Source organism: Rhinolophus sinicus, chromosome X, assembly GCF_036562045.2.
Source record: "Rhinolophus sinicus isolate RSC01 chromosome X, ASM3656204v1, whole genome shotgun sequence".
NCBI lineage: Eukaryota > Metazoa > Chordata > Mammalia > Chiroptera > Rhinolophidae > Rhinolophus > Rhinolophus sinicus.
Genome location: NC_133768.1, coordinates 5,108,292 through 5,130,308, shown reverse-complemented (window position 1 = coordinate 5,130,308; position 22,017 = coordinate 5,108,292).

Genomic DNA, 22,017 nt, shown 5'->3' with positions numbered 1-22,017 from the left:
ACACATTCTAACAGATGTGTGGCGATAGTTTGAGCCTTTGTGTGGGTGGTCTGCATTTTGAAAGGTCAACTTGACAAACAGCATCCACTGCTGTGGAGTATGACCTGTCATGATAAAACAAACGTGTGATCTGTTTAAAAACTGGGAGAACAAGCCAATGAGTCACTGACAGCAGAGACACTGGCCCTGCCTTTGCCAAGCACACGCTTGTACCCGCTTCACTTGAGGCTGACTCTTACAATTGCTTCATTACAACACCAGAGTCAATGATTTCCAGAACGGCAGTCAGTTCTGGGGAAAGTGGAGGGCTCTGCTTTAGGGAACAAATAGTTTGCCTTCACAGAACAACAGCAATTGTTAGCCCACTTAATCCGCTAATAACTCCTCTCTCCCTCTGTGAACTCGAGCTGAGTGTTAGATACGGCGTTTTAATTTTAAAATGTGGTTTTTCGGCAAGAGTGGTTTCTTTATTCTTAATGTTTTTGAAGATAAGAAACTATCATTTAAAATGACAGTCAGTATCTGATACCAAGTCTTAAAACATTCAACTTGTACTACTTTTTCAATTGTTTCTGTATGTAAATGAAATGATACAGTTATATTAAAATGTTTTTACAAAAATAGCTTTGTGTGCAGATATATACATATAGATAGATAGATATAGATATATATTTGTTCATGAATATTACATTTCTAGTAAAAGAATGGCAGCTCCTCATACCATGGGTCACAAAGGGTTTCCAATTCAATATGAAAACAACTGAAATTGGGGACACCATTGATCACTTCCCAATAAGGAAAACGTCTTTCAGAAAAGTCCCAATAATTAAACTGTTAATGAGTAAAACACGTGGGGGAAAAAAAAAGAGATTTTTAAAGGGAACATTCTAAAACTCTGGACAGACCGGAGCCCGATGGCATCCTAGCGAGAAAACTCTGTTCGTGAGGGAGAGAACTACTGTTGCAAATCTGAGTGGTGCCTGGTCAGCTGCCACCCAAGTAACCCACAGTGTGGTTTGCAAGGTCATCTGCGATTGTAAACGACTGCTTTCTTGAATTGGATGGGCAAGTAAACTAAGAAGTACGATAGAAGATCTATCCATTTAATTAAAAAGTAGAATAAAATTGAAATACAGAGCTGCGGAAATCCCAGTACGAATTTTGGTTCTAAACCCATGGGAATGTGTACAATTTTTTTAAAATGCGTTCTGTTTTTCAATCACATTGTTTTTGGAATAATATTAACATATCTGAATAGAATAGCTAATTTTAACAAATTAATTGATTTTTTTTTTTTTTTTTTTTTAAAGAGAGTATGTGTTCGTTCTCATCAGGGTCAAAGCTGTTTAAGAAATCTAGGTGAGAAAAGCTACAAATGGAATCCTCCAAAAGAAAAAAAAAAAAGATATCTAATACCAATTTCACTTAGAAATAGCTGAAGACAGTGGAAGTCTGAGCCTGGTTGAATCTCTGAGTGAAAGTGGACTCCAAATGTGGAAAGGTTACCTGTGAGCTAGGAAAGATAATATAAATGTCCGTTTTTATTGATTTATTATTATTATTTTTTTTTTTGCAGGGGGGAAATCTAGGCTTTTTTTTTTTTTTTTAAATTACAGTTGACACTGTTATACTAGTTTGAGGTGTAGAGTACAGTGGTTAGACACATTTATATAACTTACGAAGTGATTTCCCCTCTATAAGTCTAGTACCCACCTGGCACCATACATACTCTACTTCTGGGTATTTATCCGAAGAAACCCCAAACACTAATTTGAAAAGATATATGCAGCCCTATGTTCACTGCAGTATTATTTACAACAGCCAAGCTATGAAAGCAACCTAAGTGTCCACTGATAGATGATTGGATAAAGAAGAGGTGTCACATATAGACAATGGAATATTACCCACCCATAAAAAAGAATGAAATCTTGCCATTTGCGACAACATGGATGGACCCAAAGGGTATTGTGCTGAGTGAAGTCAGTGCGTCAGAGAAAGACAAATACCGTATAATTTCATTTATATCTGGAATCTAAAGAACAAAAGCAACCAACCAACACAACAGAAACAGACTCCTAGATGCAGAGAACAAACTGACGATTGCCAGATGGGAGGGAGATGGGAGGAAGGGAAGAAAGGTTGAAGGGATTAAGAAGCACAAAAAAAAGCATCAGTTAGAAAATGGTCACGGGGCCGTGAAGTACAGGACCAGAAATACAGCCAACAGTGTCCACTTTTAAACCACAATGGCTCATTTCTAAAGCAGGCGACTCCTGTACCAGACGATCAGTATATTCGGGTGTTGACTTCACTCCCAGAAGAGGAAAGATGGAGATTTTATGATGCTATTTACAACCTTTGCTGGACCAAATGTAATCACCTGTCTGCCACGTTGTTTGAAAAGTCCGTGGGGCCACCTCAGCATTCCGGTTGACTTTGGGGAAACAGACGTGCATTTATGGTGCTGCAAAGACATGAGGGCTGTCAAAATGAGTGAGTTCTTTAAGGTTCAAGGCCAAAGTTGCTGACAAACTCCTTCTGTCATCTTCTGGGAGGTGGGGGCAGGGGCGGGGAGGACAGCACATCTTTTGTCCCAGGGGACGACAGACGTCCAGGAGGGACCAGTGGCCTCCTCCCCATGTCCCCTCCGGTTAATGACACCGTCAGTGAGGGATGGAACGCTCCGACCAGCTGGCGGGGAGCTGGGAGCTGAGAACACTCTGCCTCCAACAGGAGGAAAGGGATGCCCCCCCCCCCCTCCCCTGCAATGCAACGACTGCCATGGGCCTCCTTACATCTGGGATATTTTCTCAAGGCAGCTCTGGGAGAAACAGCTCAAGAGAATCAGGTCTGCATTCGTCACAGTCTGTCACTGCACAGGCAAAAGGTTTCACCTCGAATAGACGGACCTCATTTGGGGCTGTGTTTTTGTGGGATTACATTGCTGCAGGATGTGCCGTGTGCAGGTGACAAAACTCCATCTTGGCCACTGGAGGCTATTCACACGTCATGGTAATAAAAGTGAAATACTGAAGACATGCTCTGGAAAGGGACATAAGCTACTGTTTACACAGCTTTCTTGGAGATGCCGGTGTCGTGAGTAGGGAACAAACAAGATGGCTAGAACGCCAATTTATTCCCAAAGCGAAGTGGACCATTGGAATTGCAGTGCTTCGGGCTGAATAAAGATGCTTGCGATCACAATTCATTTTCAGTGAAATACGGTTGTCGGCACAGTAAAACGTGTCTGCATGAGGACACATGTTTTCAGTCCAAGAACCAAGCATTCCTAGAGCGAGTCCCATTTCATTGACTCAGCTCAGGAAGCAGGGTGTGGCTGCTCTGATACAGAGGGTGAAATATTCCTAATGTACTTTTATAAACGGATGAAGTGGGTGCATGTACTTGTCAGGCGGCCAGAAAAGCCAACGCCCTTCCCCCTGCCCAACAAACAAACAAATAAAAATGTTTGTTATACTTTGGTCCTATGGCCTTTTTCCATGTAAAAACCATCGTATGCATTTCCTTTTAAGCCTGAATGGAGAGACAGTGATATCTCAAAACTCTCATGGTAAAAATACCCAGGTGTGAACGCTGATTTCCGTGTCACTCCTGTACTACTCACGCACAACACTTCACTTCCGACACTTCTGTCACCAAATGTGTGGCGTTTTTGTTTTTGCCCCCACCAAGCAGCATCCCTCTGTGACACCAGCTGGCTGACCTACCATCCAACTCCGTTCCGATACTAATGGGAGTTACTGCAGACCCCACGAGTGGGAGGCCCAGCTACAAGACCGCTGCCCCGTCACTGCCAATCACAAGTCCCAGCGGGTCACCTGGACTTCTGGTCAACCAGCTGTAAAATCAGGGTTCCTACGACCCTCCCGCCCACCTGGGTTCCATCACTTGCTAGAACAGCTCACAGAACTCATGGAAATACTTCCTTACATTTACCGGTTTACTGAGTAATAAAGGCTATGACAGAAGAGACAGATGAACAGCCCGGTGAAGAGATACAGAGGGCAGGTCTGGCTGGGTCCTGAGTGCAGCAGCTCTGTCCCCGTGGAGTCGAGGGGCCACCAACCCAATGCGTGGCTGTGTCACCAGCCCAGCAGCTCTAGACACTGTGCTATCGGGTTTTTATGGAGGCTGTGTCACGTGGGCATGCACCACGCTTAACTCCATCTCCTAACTTCTCTGGAGAATGGAGGGTGGGGCTGAAATGCCAAGCAGCTGAACAGGGCTTGGTCTTTCTGGTGACCGGCCCCCCTCCAGGAGCCCACGTGGAGTCACCTCCTTACAACAGAAGACCCTCCTATCACCAGGAAATCCCAAGGGACTCAGGAGCTGTGTCAGGAACGGGGCTCAAAGACCCACCGTGAGCACAGAAGAAGCTCCCAGTGCTTTTATCAGTTAGGAAACACGGGGTGTTCGCAGCGCTGTGCCAGGAGCTGGGGGGCAGAGACCTTTATATATATTTGTTCGATTATTTTTTTCTATAGTTTCACACCGGGTATCTAGTTTCCTAAACTTCTTTAATACTCACTTACGATATTTAACCAGGTGGGATAATAATACATGTTAAATATTTTCTTAAGTATGTTATTCCATTCTGAGGTTAGACGATAGCATTACAGGTACCTGGTTTTAAAAGCCTCGGTAGCTCATCTGTTCCTACTTATAATGGCACAGAGAAGACTTCTCTCTCTTCGACTGTCACTTCATTCATCACAGAATCATACCCGAGGACAACCTAAGGTCACCCTCAGAGGGCTCCAGAGCAATGGGTGACAAGGTACCACATTGGGGAAGCATATTTGTCAGGTAGCCATTATCTTTACAACAGCAGCACCTCTTCCTACTTCTTAGTAACTCAACTTCTGTGACACTAACAACTCAATGTTGTCAGACCGATTTCACGTAAACACAGACCCTGAAATAAACTCATACCCCAGGCCTCTGGGATGTACCCCACATCAGGTCGGGGATCCTGTATGCTGTATTCAAAGGTCTACATGATGAATGTTCCTCAACCGTGCATGATATTCATATGTAACCTGTAATTACCCCCACACATATAGAATCATGAAGTTTATAAATAGACATTCCGGGAACTTTTTTAAAATTCCCAAATGATATGAGTCAGATACCATTGCACTTTAGTCTGTAAAATGAAAAATAATCTTTAAAAGTCACTGAAAATATTAAATAATATTTTGGCGACACAAACTGAAGCACTGGCCAAAATAAACAAATAAGAAGCAACGTGTTGAGCAAAGGTTGGAAAACCCAGACAGAAGAAGGACTCTTCGTGTTTCAGAATAGTTGCTATATTCTCTGTCTGACTCATTTCACTTAGCAAATTACCCCGTGCCGTACACCTGAAATGAACGTAACATTGACTATCAACGGTAACTGAAAAATAAAATTTAAAAAATAGAATTAATATAAAACAAGAACAGTTGCTATTCATTTTCCTGCACCCCCAAGGTTAATTAAAACGCTCACCCAGGTACATTAGGAACTCTCAGCAACATTTGGTATAAATTATGGCTCTCGCTTTGAAGGTCTCGCAATCGATGTTGAGTGACAGTGTGGCTGTCTGCAGGATACTCACACTTCACCTATTACTCCGGGCACTTGGACACGTGCCCAGAGCTGATAACTGTGCCCAGAAATGACTGGAGGAAAACGACTCAATGTGGGGAGGGGGTTAACAGTGCATTTTTGAATTTAAACGAGAAATTGGTTTGGCAATTCTCTCCACGGCACTTCTGAATGCTGTACTTAAAATGTGTACAACTTCCATCGTCAATTTCTGCAGCCCCTGTGCCCTCAGCTTCTTAGCACAGGTTAGCAGGGCCTCCCTGCAGGTAACTGGTGGGCAGGGACCATAAGGAAACAGACAAACAGTAACAAACCATGAATCGCCCCACTACTCCTGGTACTTCTGCTGTTTCGCAAAAAATAAAGGTCAAGAACATTAATGTAAACTGCCAGACCAAGAACACGTAACACGTACTGTTTTGGACTGAACTATGTCTCCATGCCCCAAATTCCTAGGTGGAAGCCCTCACCCCAGGACCTCAGAATGGGACTGTGTTGGAGACGGGGCTTTAAAGAGGGGACTAAGGTGACATGAGGTCACTAGGGTGGGCCCTGCTCCAACCGGACTGTGTCCTTATAAGGAGAGATGAGGACACACACACACACAGAGGGACGGCCATGTGAGGACACGGGGAGCAGACGGCCGTCCACACGCCCAGGAGAGAGGCCTCGGGGGGGACCAGCCCTGGGACACCTGGATCTCGGACTCCAGCCTCCAGGACTGGGAGAGAGAAACGCGTGTTGTGTGAGCCGCCCTCTCTGGTGCTCTGTGACTGCAGGCCTAGGAAACTCACACACACACAACTGAAGGCCGAGTAGTTACATTACCCTTCCCAGTGGGTTCTCCTTACTCAGTCATTACGTCCTGTGAAGCTTCTGGGGACCCTCACTTAGTGAACGCTGAATGACTGCTCCCAGGACATAGCGGGAGCGTCCTACAAGTTTCTGGCCACCACGGTTTTTATCAGCCCAGCCACGCCTGGCCTTGCATGTGTGTTTCTGTTTAAAGACACCTTAGCGAGGATATGGGCATTTTTGTGCTTGTTACAACCGAGAGCACTGTAACTCATGCCTGAACGAAGCCCACCAAGCGCATGTATTTCCTGCATGAGGGAGGTGTACCCCTAGTCTCCTTCACAGTCAGGGGCACTACAGAACTTCAGCTCTGAGCCCAGGGAAATTTGAAACAGTAGAGTCACACACACACACACACACACACACACACACTCAAACACAAGAACAGAAACAGGAAATACAAGTCACAAAATACACCTCCCTCCCCCTCCGTAAAAATAAAAAACCGTTTACAGTAAGGGAATCGAAACAAGACACAGTGCCTTTGTCCCACCTCACTGGGAGCTGGCAGGACAGGTGACTCAGATTTTTGCTGCTCTGCGCACATTCCAGGATGACCGAGAAAGTGCAAGCACTGCTTTGTGGCTACAGATAAATTTTAACCAGCTGGCGATTCTGTAAGTATGCGTCCTATAAATAATGAGGGCTGTGCATACAAAGCAGCCTCAGTGCCGCTCTGCAATGCAGAGTAGATGGCAGGTGCGGCCCTAGCCTCATACCTCTATCGCAGAAGGCTGCTGAGACCCAGAGATTCAGAAATTTGGTACTAGAAATGTGTCTCTGAACACAGCAAATGACAACGTGGAAACTTTGGGATTTCCAGTGGCACCCAAATCGCCCTGAATTTGTTTTCAGGATTTTCCATTGAAAACAGGCTGTCTAGGGTATAAGTGGACCAGAGTAGCACTAGTAAAGATCTCCATTTGCACAGAAAAGATTAGCCGAGAGGCTGACTTCCATATAATCACACGTCCTCAGCTGAAGCACGGAAGACCTGAGAAATGCCTGTTGTCTCCAGGATGCGTTTCTATCGCCTGAACAGAATCCTAACCATGGTGCTCACATGGGAGCGCGGGGCTTGTCCAGAGGGGACTGCGTCGTACGCGAAGGTGCAGCAGTTCCTTGTTAGCGACTGTTCTCTCCCCTCCTCCTCAGAGGATAAATACCTGCGTCATCTGGGCCCAGTGAATGTCCACGAGGTTGCAGATGGGAAGCACACGCCAGGGGCGTGGGCTTAGGAAACAGGCATCCGCTTTGGGCTGTGAGACCATTACAAGCTCTGCAGGGCCCCCCTGCAGGGATCGGTGCGCCATTGCACCCCACGGCTAACGCGTGACAGAAGTGGCTTCACACTTTGCAGACTGTTGTGAACTACACTGCATTTTGACAGCTTTATACAGTGTGGCATTAGTGGAAATACGAGGTGTACGAAGCTATGCCCCGCCCGAAGAGTGGATCTTAAATGGCACCAACAGTGATACAGATTAGTCATATTTGCTGGGATATAAATGATGCATTAACCTTTCTTGACAATGACGCTCTCACTAGCCACCGCTTTCCAGAAATTTGGCTCAGCAATAGAGGCTGAGATACAAAAGGTGGACTCATGGGCCACCCAACCCTACATGTTGAGGACACTGTCATAGGTGTGTGGTATCAGAGAGAGCAAACAGAAGACGTACACTACATGCCCAGCCCCCTTGGAGAGTGGACAAAATCAACCAATTCATACGAATATGCGTCTGTTCCCTTCCACTCTCTTTCGCTCGCCCTCCACCAGCCCCCACTTTAATTACATATTCAATTCTTCTAATTCACAGCAATGGTCTGCCTGATTTCCACTCTGCCGTATAAACCAATCTGGAAATCCCATAATCTATTACCTTATGCAGTCAGGTACCCTTGATTGCTATCGACCAACCTCCAAACCTGATTATTTTTGTGGAGCTTTTATTTGTAAAAATACTGGATAAATTCTGTCATCAGCTTATTTGGTCATAAAATGCTAGTGTTAGTTTTTGAAAAGAAGAAAAAGAAAGGCCAAACTGCTTTCAAAAAGAATAATATATTTCAATATGGTTAGGAACAATGAATTTAATGGCAGAGTATATTTAGTAGCGTATTTCAGAGAACTAAGTTCTGAAAAACCAGTCAGTAGTTCAGAAGTCATCTCCAGTTCCTAACATCTCACAAGTGGGCTCGAGCCCTAGTTGTTAATTGAAATGAAGTTTTAGCTGAGCAGTTACTATTCGTTAGTCTGGAGCCCCGATGATAAATCATTGTAATAACGAGGCAGGAGGGAACAGGAACTTCCTATTATGTGCTTTCACTGGACACGTTTAAATGCCTTTACCTGTATATTATTTAAAATACAGTAGCAAGAGTCTTTGTGAAACACAACCCCACTATTATAGCAACTGTGCCAACTGACGTTTCAATTTGTCCAGGTTCTGCTGCGAACGGGAGGCTAGAACAAGTCATTGTTCCGTTTCAGCATGTTCCGTAGGGTCAGTCCAGCCAGGACGCAGAGGGCCAGGCTGATGGGAACGACGGGCAGATGGAGAATTGAGCCAATTCATTGCAAGGTTCGGTGATGGCACGGCAGTGCAGGAGGGGACGGCAACTGTCTCTCGTTCTGCACTAGTGACAGAGGTTTTAGGGGAATCCTCATGTCCAATTTGAATTGGGCAAGTTCTGGGGAAACTATAGTAAGACATGAGAAAAAAAGAAAAAGGAATGTTTTGATTTGGATTGGTCAAAGTGTCGAATGAGTAGAACGTGAGTGATGCTGCAGAAACGACTGGAGACTCCGGGCACAAACTCCCCACCTCGGCACTACTGACATGTGGGGCCAGCGGCAACCTGGTTGCAGGGGCCGTCCTATGCGGTGTGCAATATCCAGAAGCATGCCTGGCCTCCACCCACGAGAGGTCAGTAGCACCCCTTCCCCCAGTGATGACAATTACAAATGTGTCTCACTGGTCTCTGAGGGGCAAAATAACCCCAGTGGAGAACCAGTATAAATTCAAAGGTGAAGCATGTAGCTTTCAATCAATAGCGTCTGTGACAATTCATAATTCTACGTTATCAACAGTCTATTGCTCGATCTGCCCAGGTTTTCTGAGTCCATGTGCAAATGCATTCAATAACTGATACAGTTAACCTGCAAGCAATTCCTGGTTATTTCATTTGATAGTCAAAGTTTGAAAGTAAAGTCATTTCTGATGCAATTCTTATTCAAAACTCAAATTCTTTTTCCTAATTCCCAGTGTGTCTCCCAGAAATGTGTTAAGTGGTCATCCCCACCCCCACCTGCTGGCCGCATATATTCTCACATATATATTACGATTCCATTTTTAAATCTGGAGAGAAAATAACAATGAGTTGAATTGTGTCCTCCCCGCGCAAAAAATTCGTATGTTGAAGTCCTAACCCACAAGATCTCAGAACGTAGCTATATTTGGAGATGGGTCTTTAAAGAAGTAATTAAGGTAAAATGACGTCACTAGGATGGTCCCCGATACAATAGGACTGTGTCCTTATAAGAAGAGATTAGGACACAGACACACACAGCAGAGGGATGACCATGTGAGGACACGGGGAGCAGACGGCCGTCCACACGCCCAGGAGAGAGGCCTCAGGGGGACCAGCCCTGTGACACCTGGGTCTCAGACTCCAGCCTCCAGGACCGGGAGAGACAAATGTGTGTGTGTGTTTTTTAAAGCAGCTCAGTCTTTGCTGCTGGGTTCTGGCAGCCCACGCAAACTAACATACCCGTGTTCTGCCTTAACAATGATTTTTGATAAATACTCTTGGCTTAGTTTGGAATAAAACAGAAAAAAAGAGAATGTAACATTTTTAGCTGAAATATGTATTTCTTCTCCATCAGTGATTCTTATGGAATGAATGAGGCATAGGAGTAAAGAATTATTATTGTTCATGTTATGTTAAATTTAAATTTATCTGAACTAATTCATGGTTCCAATAGATACTTCAAAATCCTTTTTCTTTACATTCATAGTGGTAATAAAATTCCACCACATAATTGTTGTGTTTTTTAAAGTAAAGCTGTTGCCATTTTCTTAATACCCTTTATTAATCACGTTTAGATTTGGTTCCTGTCTTTAGTCAGCTATTTTAAAATCCGGCTGACAGAATGCCAGACAATCGTATTTCAACATTATAATCGAAAAAGACTTCAGCTAAATATTGAAATAAAACCTTCATTGACTTCAGCTCTTTTTGTGTTTACGAATTCAGCCTATAAACGGTTTAGAAAACAAATGTCTATACGTGTTATGGATTTCATTTAGACACATCGTTTGCTTACACAGTAAGTCAGTGGAAGAGTCCTTTTCACCTTGAAACACGGAAAGGTGTCAATTAGGCTCTCCGAGATGAGGGGCATTGCAGGCTCGGGAAAACAGGATGATTTAAAGGGAGCTTACTTGATGTTTATTGTATGATAGTCATTTGACAAGCAAAATATTAAAAATCAAATATTTCCAACATGTTCTTGCAGTGCTAAACATTATCATAAACTATGTAAAGTAATAAATTACCCGAAGCGAGGGGCTGAAGAGACAAAAATAATTCCCAAGTCACAATCCTTGAGAGTTTCCATTTTGGAACCAGAAGCTGTGAGAGGAGAGGTGAACTAGTTGTTGTGAAAATCGGCTGCGTTGTCTATCGGAATTCCTGGTCAAGATATTTATGCTCATTAAAGGGAAGACCTTATATTCAAGTGAATGTGTTTGGTTAAGATACAGACTCTCCTCTCCTTAGCACACGGGACACAATGGCACACCCACTGTATCCAAGACGTTGGCGATCGAGATAAACAAGGATGGAACGTACAGGAATGACTGGGGCTCCGCACAACGGGTTTTCTATTCTGTGACGGGAAATTTTCTCTAGGTTGTAAATACCGGGGGTGCCAAGCAAATGTACACAAGGGGACACTTTGGTCAGCATGGCTCAAGCAGTCATTTGCCGTGATCAGAAGTGTCTGGACGCTGATGGTAACCACTCTGAGCACCTCTTGTCATTGCAGACGTCACACGGGACTTGTATTCATCTTTTGTGATCGGTATATATTGAGTATTACAATTTTAATAGTTTTCCATTGTTAAAACGTGTACACATTTTTTGGGCCCCGTCTGTATACTCGTGAGTTTACCAGTGAGTTTATCGGTGGAATCAATGATAATTAACCCCTTCTCTCCACTGTCACAGGGCAAATACTCCCAGGGAACCTCACTTAAATTTAATTAATAACGTGAATGCTTGGAAGAGGATAAACGTATTTTCCTGAAATCAATGCTTGGTGTTAATTGAGGGCACGAGAAATCCTGGTGAACTGAAAAGTTGTAAGTCGGTGATTGTGTTCTGGGTTTCCAAGATCACCCTCAATGTTTGAGAATTTGCTGGAAGGACTCCAGGAACCCCAAAAAGCAGTTATTCTCCTGGTTGTGGCTTATTCCATGAAAGGACAATGACTAGGAACGGCAGACGTAAAGGGGCATGGGGTGGACGCCAGGAGGTCCAGCCATGAGGTGCCCGCTTCCAGGGGGCTGGTGTAGACAGCACTCAGTTCTAGCAACCACATGGGGCAACACGTGTGAGTGTCACCAGCTAGGACAGGTCACCAGAGCCTCGAGCCAGGGCTGCAAGGCGAGGCCAGTCAGGTGGACACGAGCCCCAGCACGCGTGGCTGACCTCAGCTACGCAGTCTCCCGGTTGCTCAGAGATCAAAGTGATGTAGTGCACCCCAAGCCCCCCGTTAAAAAACACACACCAAAAACAGAGAAATGAACAGAACAGGTGCCGACCATAAGCCACGCTGTCAGCATACCTACGGGCGCGGCTGCAGGCTCCAGGCAGGTCTACGGAGACGCTCCTGTCAGCAGACTAACCCAAGGGCTCCGAGAGGAGCCAGGCCGGGCACCAGTCCTGCAGACCGGGGGGACAAGTGGGCTTTGAGCCACCCAGGGCTGCTGGTGAACCCTTCCCTGTGCAGTCACATACGCACAGGGCTTCACGCAATTGTGCAACAGAAAATCTGATTTACAGACCTCAAAGCACTTCATTAAGAACTGTTAACGGGACAGCAGTTTCTAAGGTCCCCTATTGGGGCTCATTCTTTGATGTTAATATTTACTGAACACTTACTAGCCTCACATATGCTGCTAAATATTTCACACACACATGCACGGGGTTTACTCTTGTACACAGTCTTATGGCATCCAGACTGGTGTTATCTAGTGATGAAAAACACAGATGTCGAGACACTGAATAATGTGTTTAATGGCACATGCAGCTACCTAGGTGACAAAACAAGGAAGACTAACACCAAATCCACAGCATTAAACTCACTCTATTAGGTCAGATGAGGGCCTAAACACATAAAACAGGACTGAAAGTATGCCACGGTTTATGTAGAGTGATGACTTAATTAGTTAATAACTGAACTGTGAGACTGACATAATTACAAGGACAGCATTAAATCACCCCTAGTCTATAAAAATAATGAAACTGTTTGCCCACGAGTGGCTAATACTGGTTATGGATGACAGCACGGGGCCGTCCCCCGTGGATCCTGGCTCATCAGGTTGTGTGTGTCTGTCTTGTCATATCATAGGCTGGCCATACCTTAGGACTAACTGCATCATTTCTGCAAATCTGAGCTCCAATGTCCCACCCTTTATTCAAACTGCAGCCCGCTTTTCCTGTCTGGTCTCACCAGCCTCCTTCCTGGCCCTCTCTCCCATCCACTCACCACGTGGCTGAGTCAGCGTGGTCTCGCTGAAGGCACGTTCGGTCCCGGGCCTCCCTGGCTCGTCTGTGTTCCCAGGGTGGCACCCGGGACGCCATGAGCTGCCTACCAGTTCTCTGCCTCATGGCCTCTCCCCAGCCATCCCAAGCCTCCAGCATTTCCCAGAGGGCATTTCCTGCCTCCACATGTTCCCACACAGCAGTCCCTCGACTAGGGTGTCCTTGCTGGCCGTGGTTCTTCAGTCAAACTAAGCATCACGCCCCCTTGAAAGGGGCTCTCTGATGCCTTCAGAAGAAACTCATGCTGCCACAGCTTCTAGCACAGCTGTGCCCACTGCTGATCTCGCCTTGTCTTTTCACCCCGCCATTGTCACTGCACTGGGATACTTTCAAAAGGATCGTTTTATTCACTCTTGCAGCCTTAGTGTCTGAATACAGTATGTGTTCAACACACTTGCTGAATCTAATTAAAACCTCCACGTTTTTGTTTATCATCCTACACCTGTGTTCATATTTAACACAAAACAAAACAAAAAACTTGAATTATAATTTGCTTTTAAAAAATTTTGTCAAAGAGATGAAATTAAACCACCGTGTTTGTTTTACTCAAGTTTGTTTTTCCCCCTCTGAGAAGATATCTTTACAAGCTCTGGCACCAAACAGCATTCCCTTTACGTGAGTCTCTTGAAAACACAGCATGAGAAAATTGTCAAATACATGTTACGAGTTGATCCCTCTTTACACTCATGATTTCTCTTGTGGTCAGAGTCACAACTCCAGCATCATACACATGGCTGAATGTTTCTTCAGCACTGATAATACTCTGCCATTGAATGAGCCAAGGCTAAGGTCAGCCAAACCCTCGTCCTCCTGATTACTCGGTAAGGATGCAAAGGTTGGACCGTGGAGAAGGCTGAGAGGGAAAAATGACTCATTGGACGTACGGTATTGGAGGAGGCTCTACGGAGACCCGGGACCACCAGGAAGATGGACCAGTGGGTCCCAGAGCAAATTAAGCCTGAGACGTCACTGGAGGCAAAATGACAAAACTGAAGCTGTCCTACCATTTATATCAATCGGCCTCCCATAAAACTGGGTTCATTCTATGTTGTCTTGCTTGAATCAAAGACGTTAAGTGAGGACCTACTGTAAATTATACTCTCTCCTGTTTCACGTAGTGTCAGCGTGCTCTGAGGGCTGGGTACTCCAAGTGCAGTCTATGCACCAGCACTCATCAGCGATCCGGGACCTTATCAGAAATGCGGCGCCACGGCCCCCCCTCGGACCTACTGAATTACAGCTGCGCGGTGAGCAGAGCCCGTGTGTCTGGCACGCACAGCAGAAAGCACTGACACATGGGTGGACGGGTACCTGAGACGAAGCCTGACGCACAATCGCCCCATGTCATTACTTTTTCCAGCGTCCTTATCACCTAAGCTGTGTTGGGGAACTCCCCACTGGCAACGTGGGCCATGAGAACCAACCACGATTCTGCGGGGACCCAGAACCTCTGGATGCATGACTGAGATTCGCTCTTTCTGGAACGCCTCTGGGGCCCGGCCCTTTCACTACGTCAGCACCTCAGAGACATGTTTCTTCAGCATGCTTTCGCAGCAATCTCATCTGAGCTGGGGTGAGAGGCAGCCTCACACACAGCACATCGTACGTGACAATGTGTCCTGGGTGCCTGATGGAATGCTGGCCCACACGACGTGACCACCCAAACATCTCTCTCAGCATTCGCCGTGGGGATCAGGCTGGGTGACCTAACTCCACCGGGGGCTTGTGTGGGGGTGGGGCCAGCAGGAGTGGTCGGCAGAGTGAGGAGCAAATGGCCTTGTCCCCCGATGCACAACCCTTTAGGAGCAGCACTGCAGCAGTGATTCCGAGTGTAGAAATCAGGTCCAGACACTGCAGGGCGAGGGCTATTGGGACACGTATGCAGTGTCAGGGCGTCAGTCAGGACAGCCTACGTTCAAGACAGGGTTACAGCCCCCGAAAGAGGACAGTGGGGCGTTAACTTGGAGGCCCAACTGCGGACCGTTACTCACAAGCAGTGCGACAGAAAGAACGTGGCTTCTGGATCTAACCTGGGACCTGGCGTCACTGACCTCAGACGGTCTTCCCGGTCAAATGAGAACACAGATCAAGCGTCTCCCTGAAGACTTCAAATCACAGATAGTGAACGGTACCCGATAGCAAAACGGTAGCTGCTATGACGCTTCTTGTGCTAATTAGAGACCATCACAGCCTCCTGTGAACATACGGACCTCGGGGTCGTTGCAGCTTCTCTCAGTTCCCAAGGGCAGAGCACCAAAGCTCATTCTGAGCCAGCTGCTTAACAGGGCTGGGTCGCTGGTGTCTAATAGGTCCTCACTTAGTATCGGCAGCTCACTTCTAGGTAAACACCCCAAAGAAGCGAAAGCAGAGACTGGACACACATGTGTATAGCGACAAGATCCACAGTGGCTAAAAGGTGGAAACAACCCACGTGTCCATCAGGGGGTGGAGGGATAGACAGTGTGTGGTGTAGCCATACAACAGAACATTCTTCAGCGGTAAAAAGGAAACTGTGACGCCTGCTACAACACGGATGAACCCTGAGGACGTGACGCTGAGTGAAGGAAGCCAGACACAAAAAGAGAAACACTTTATTGTTCCTTTTATACGAGGAGCCTAGAGTAGGCAGATACATCCAGACAGAAAGTGGAAAGTGGCTGCCGGGGCCTGGGGGTCGGGGAAAGGGGCTTAGTGTCGCATGGGGACAGAATTCCACTGTGAGAAGATGAAAGGCTCTGGAGATGGATGGTACCGGTCGCACAGCAAGGTGAACGCACTTCATGCCGCCGACCTGGACACTTTGCACCGCTTAAAATGGTAAACGGAATGTTACACATATTTTGCCACAATTAGGGGAAACGCGCTGCCCCTGGGGCTGCAGAAGTGTGACCTAGGAGGCCACATACTGTCACCTGTCTGCGGCTGTCCATAGATTAGAACTAACTCGGCTTCAAACAAAAGAGTCACCGAAGGTGTTGGAGACACACGGAAACTTAAATATAGGTACACAGACAAGAAAACGATGCATTTTTATGTTGAAGGTTAGCTAAAAAAAGAGCCCCTGTAAAAGCTCGCAGCCTCTCTCTACATTTGGTGCTAAAAAGGTCACACTGTTAAAAGGAAAATGCCTCATTAGCATTTCATAGTGATACTCAGATTACAATCGTGGCCCACCATTTCTTTTGAGCAGTATATTTTATTTAACATTATTTAACGTGCTAAAGTTTCACCAGTTCCTGTGGCCACTGACCTAAAAAAAAAAGTTACCCTAAAACAATGGTTAAGGAAATTATACAGGAAGAACGTAGAAATATTTCCTATTGTATTATGACAGAAGAAGGCATAAACCCCTCAGCCTAGGGATGCAATATTTAACCTTTGCTGTTTGTGCAAAGAACGATGCAGAATTCTGTGCACTGCATATTTCTCCATATAGAGATTAACCAGTGGCCTAAGGAGAAAATTAAGGCTTTTGAAAAGCCAAAGTAATTTCCTTCCTTTGAGCAAAAACAGGCAGTCAGTCCTCTGCCATGTTGCGTCCCAGGGCCACGCTCGCTCTGGAATCTGTAAGGGACGACCCCTTCTTGCCTCATCGGCCTCTGGCAGTTGCCAGCAACCGTCGGCTTGTACACCCATCCATCACAAGGCCACCTTCTCTCTGCGCCCTCACACGGTCTTGTGTCTGTATCACCTGTGCCCTCTTCTCCTCTTCTTACAAGGACACCAACCCTGTTGGGTTAGGGCCCCAGCCTAACGACCTTATCTTAACTTGATGGCACCTGCAAAGACCCTATTTCCAAGAAGAGGTCACATGTGTACATTTTCCGAGTTCAGCGCATCATGCGGAGGACACACTGAAGCCCGTAACGCCACCCGTCTCCAACTTGGCAGGCACTGAGTACGGCTCGGGACCCGGCTGCCTCAGAGCAGACGCCTCAGCGTTCCGCTGCCATTCCCGGCTCAGCCCAGAGCGAACAGGTCACCGCCTTCACACTCCCTTCCCCACAGCAGGGGCAGCGCCAACAGAGAAGGGAAACTGGGAAGCACGCGGGGGTGCGTCGGCCGGACTCCTGCCGTCTCCATACTGGAATCCCAGCCCTGTCAAACCCCCACTTTACATACAACTTGGCATTTTGCTCACCATGGATTTCTTTGCTTTGATTGTGCTTTTTGCAAATGTGGCCTTAAAATAGTATTTATGCTGATTGGTGAGTTCTCAGAATCCCCTTAAGTTTTGTACCCCAAGTAACACTCCCTGCCCCGCCCTGCAAATGATGGTCAAATGCCTCCCTGATGTAAACTCCAGCCCCCCCAATGCACTAACTGCCCCTGCACGTCCTACTGTCTTTTATTAAAACACGTAAGTTCTCTCAAAGCTCGAGCTACTGTTTCATACCCATGGCAATTGCCAGTCTGCTCCCACACATGCTTTATTATTTCAAATAGATATTTAAATAGCCATTTAAATAATTTAAACAGGCATTTAAATAATTCATGGAGAGCCAGATCACTGGGTAAGGGGGCAAAGCAAGAAATCACACTGAGATCCTCACGTGTCTGGGTTCATTTTCTTCCCCAGCTCTGTGTATCAGGCTTCTTATAAAACAAGAGGTGATGAGCTGGAGGTGAGCCCGTGAGGTATTATATTTCCCTGGGCATGCAGGGGTTGGCGGATGGAAATCTAATCTTTAAATTGTGTACTCTTTCTTCACGACACAAATGTTGCCTCTCCACAATGGCTTCTCCATCTCTGAAAAACTCTAAATACTCGTGGTTTCTGTGTCAGGAGAGTGAGGAGGCCCAGTCAGCACAGGCCCTCTGTGACTGCAAAACGGTGGTCTAGTCCACAAAACGGGATTTGCATTCTCTTCGGCTTTGGATTAGCTTCAGAAGTTCATAAGCTAACACTCAGAGTCCAGCACATCTGTTTCAGACCCTTTGGAAGGACAACTTGGAAACATCTGTGCTTGAAGTGGCTCGATAGCTCACTTCTATGACTTTGCAAGGTCACACGGAAGCATGTGGGATGGTTAAATATAATTATGCTTCCACAGTGGAATAACAGAAGTGCCGCCGTTTGAACCAGTTTATGGAGACAGCGTTTTGCTATCTTGGGTCAAGAAGAACTTACACCATTTCTACAACTCTTAGTTACACTACAGTGAGTTCAGATATAGAAATGTAATGTGTGGGCATTGCAGAGACAGTGGAGAAGCACCCCCACACTGAATCTGATTTGCCATTTCCCCAAATAGTGAAAAAGAGAATGTGCTGTGAGGGCCATGGCACCATTAAGCAAGAAACAACTTGAAAACTGCAATAGGCAATGAAAAACGGTGGGGTGACAATATTTGGACTGGCAGACTGAGGATCTCCAAAAAAAAAATAAAAAAAAAAGAAAAAAAAAATCCTCTATTCCACTTGGGAAAGAACCTTATCAAAAACAAATACTTGGGAAAAAAATACTTGGGAAAGAACCTTATCAAAAACAATAATTTCAGGAGGGTGGAAATAAACCAAAGCTAGCAACAATTCATGGGGCATTTATTCACAGTAACTAGATGAACGTTAGTAAGAACAGTAAGCTTTTGCAAGGTCGTCAATTGCCCAATACTCATATTGTCTCCCCGGTTCCACGGTTACCTTGAGGACCAACATCCCAGCATCATGGGGAAACCAGTGGCCTAACAGCCTCTGAGGACCAAGAAGCCCCATCTGCAGAAAACGGCCATTATCTGATATGTCTGCTCCCACTCACAAGGTTGTCTTTATTTAACCCGGCAGAGCCCTCCTAGCAGGAGAGCCTTTTCCCTGGTAAAATGAGTGAAAAACAATCAGAGGCAACTGTTTAACGGTGCAACTGCCTGAGGCAGCAATAAAAGTGGAGCAAATAACAAGCTATTGAAATATCTTAAGAGCAGGAGAATTGCACGTCCTTGGGAAGTCTTTCAAAGCTCGGAGGGAGGCCTGTGAACCAAGAAGGCCCCACGCACGCCCAGCGTGAATGCACGCCCGACGATGGATACAAGCAGAGGACGACGCGAGAAGGGCCTACGCAGGCTCCCACCTACGTCTGCCCTCGAGCGCGGCACAAGGAAGGTGTACAGCTAGAGTTCCTAAGTAGCCCTGGAAGCTCAGCCAAGGGCTGCAAGAATCCCAGGAGCATGCGTTCGAGGAGAGACGTTGAGTCGTGGCCAGAACAGTGGACACTGCCAGCCTGGGTGTGGAGGCACAGCAGGTGCCCCACACCTCTAGCCTAAAACTTGGGGGCGTGGGGGGGCCGAGAAGGGCGAATCTCTGTCCAATCACTGGCTGAACACCACGCTAAGAGAGCAGACACTTTAGCAGAAAAACCTAACAGACTTTACAGAATTAGTTCAAGAGCCTATTAAAAAAGAAAAAAAAGTGGCAGTCCCAGAAAAGATGACAACAAACCTTAAAACAAACGCTCATAGATACACACACACACACACACACACACAAACAAAACAAAACAAAACAAACAAAAAAAAAAACGCTGTGCAGCTGAGATTTTCAAGATGGCTGTGTTGTAGAAATTATCCAGTTTTTAACACAAAAATGCAAGACACAGGGGCAACGAGTCGTGACAGGTGGACTGACCTCTCCAGTGAAAAGTCAGAGATTGGCAGAACAGAGTTTTAAGAATCCAGTGACAAGCTGTCTATAAGAGGCTCGTTTTAGTTCCAAAGGAACAAACTAGGATGGCTGTAATAAAAAGACAGACGGTAACAAGTGTTGGTGAGGATGCTGAAAAATTAGAACTCCCATACGTGGCTGGTGGCGACACGAAATGGTGCAGCCACTTTGGAAAACAGCGGGCCAGCTCCTCGAGGGTTAGATGCTAAGTTCCCACGTGACAGAGCAATTCCACTCCCAGGTGTCTAGAGCTAAGAGAACTGAAAACATGTCCACATACAAACTTGCACATGAATGTTCCTAGTTGCCTTATTCATAATAGTGACAAAGTGCCCACAGGGCAAATGCCCACCCGCTGAAGAATAAACCAAATGTTGTATTTCCAGTCACACAATGAAAGGTCAGCGGCTGTTGGCACAAGCAAGTAACACTCACGCAGACGCCACTTGCTCTAGGAATCATATGCACGGCTTCCATTTCCATTCAAAACAATCACGGCTGCAATAAAAGCCAGGCAGCGACGCTCCTGTCCACCTCTGTCTGACAGAGAGAGAACTCTGCCTTCCAGGTAGCCACTGCTGGGTCACACAGTGGGGAAGGAGCGGGGGCAAGGAATGGTGCCAAGCCTGGGATGGGACAACAGCAACATGAGTGGCTACCGGTCCAAGAGGGATTCTTTCATACCCTTAGACATCCCCAAATTGTCAGAGCTTCAGGAGAAGTTTTACGCTTCTTATTTTATACTCAACGGCTACTTAGTTTTGTTGTGGATAATGGATACCTCTGACCACTGTATTCCTATCCTATTGCTGCTGTAACACGGTACCAGGAACTCAGTGGTTTAATCGGCACCCATGCATTACCACAGAGGCCTGCAGGTCAGAAATCTAACGAGGGTCAGCGGGACACCATCCATCCTCAAGGCTCTGGAGGATACTCTGTTTCCTTTTTATAGCTCTTAGATTCCGCCTGCACGTATTGGTTCATGACCCTACATCACTCCAACCTCTGGCTGCCATATCCCACCTCCCTTTCTCGCTATGACAGATCTGCCTTTTTATGAGGACTGTTGGGATTCCACTGGGTCCACCCAGATAACCCGGGATAACCTCCCCATCTCAAAATCCTTAATTGAATCACATCCTCGGGGTCCTGGGATTAGGGTGTGGACATCTCGGCACCCCTGACGTCCCACCACACTCACCTTGCTAAAATATCGGCCAGTGAATGCTGCCCAGTGATAGACTCAGCTGCACAATTTAACACGTTGCGTACGGCGGGGTTTAAATCCCTCGTGAAGATTCTCGTGATCCGTACGCAACGTGTTAAAGATTGCTGAATCTCAATCGTTGAATTCCAAAGCATTTTTGTAGGGAGTCCATTTTGTAATAGTAAATATGTAGGGTTTTATTTATAAGTAATTGAAATTCAATAGTAATTGTCTTTCCCTTCCTTGTCGAAATCATAAATTCTCCTCACATAAAAGTTTATTTTAAAACTACCTTTTATCATATAATTGATCTTTCTTATGTGAACTATGGCACGGACCTCCAATATTCGATTACAAAAATGGAAAACACAGAAATTATGTGTATAGGCTTAGTTTTGAAATAGTTTTCCCCGAGTGGTTTAAAAGAGAGCCTTTAAACGTTCTCCTTCAGGAACGGAGTTTCAGGAGAAGGCGGCTGTAACCGCAGTTATCACACATATGGTGGGTCCCTGTGGGTGAAGCAGTGGAAAGGTCCCTGGGTCCGGTCTGCGGATGCCCGGGTCTTGTTCCAGCTCTGCCTGTCGCTACCCATTGCTCTCCACTGGGGACCCCACATCTCAGTGCCCAGAGCTCTGTCGCCTGTAAAATGATGGCATGTACCCATAGCGTACACCCCCTTTTCCCTCTCTCACAGCCTTATAAAGCTACACAGCTGATTCAGGAACTCTTTGCTCTACTTTCTTTTGCCCTATGAGACTTTGTGAAAGGGAAACCTTTCAAAGATGGGACACCTGAATCCTGCCAAGCCCATGCCTTTCCAGATCACTACAGAAGACTCTGGATCACAGATG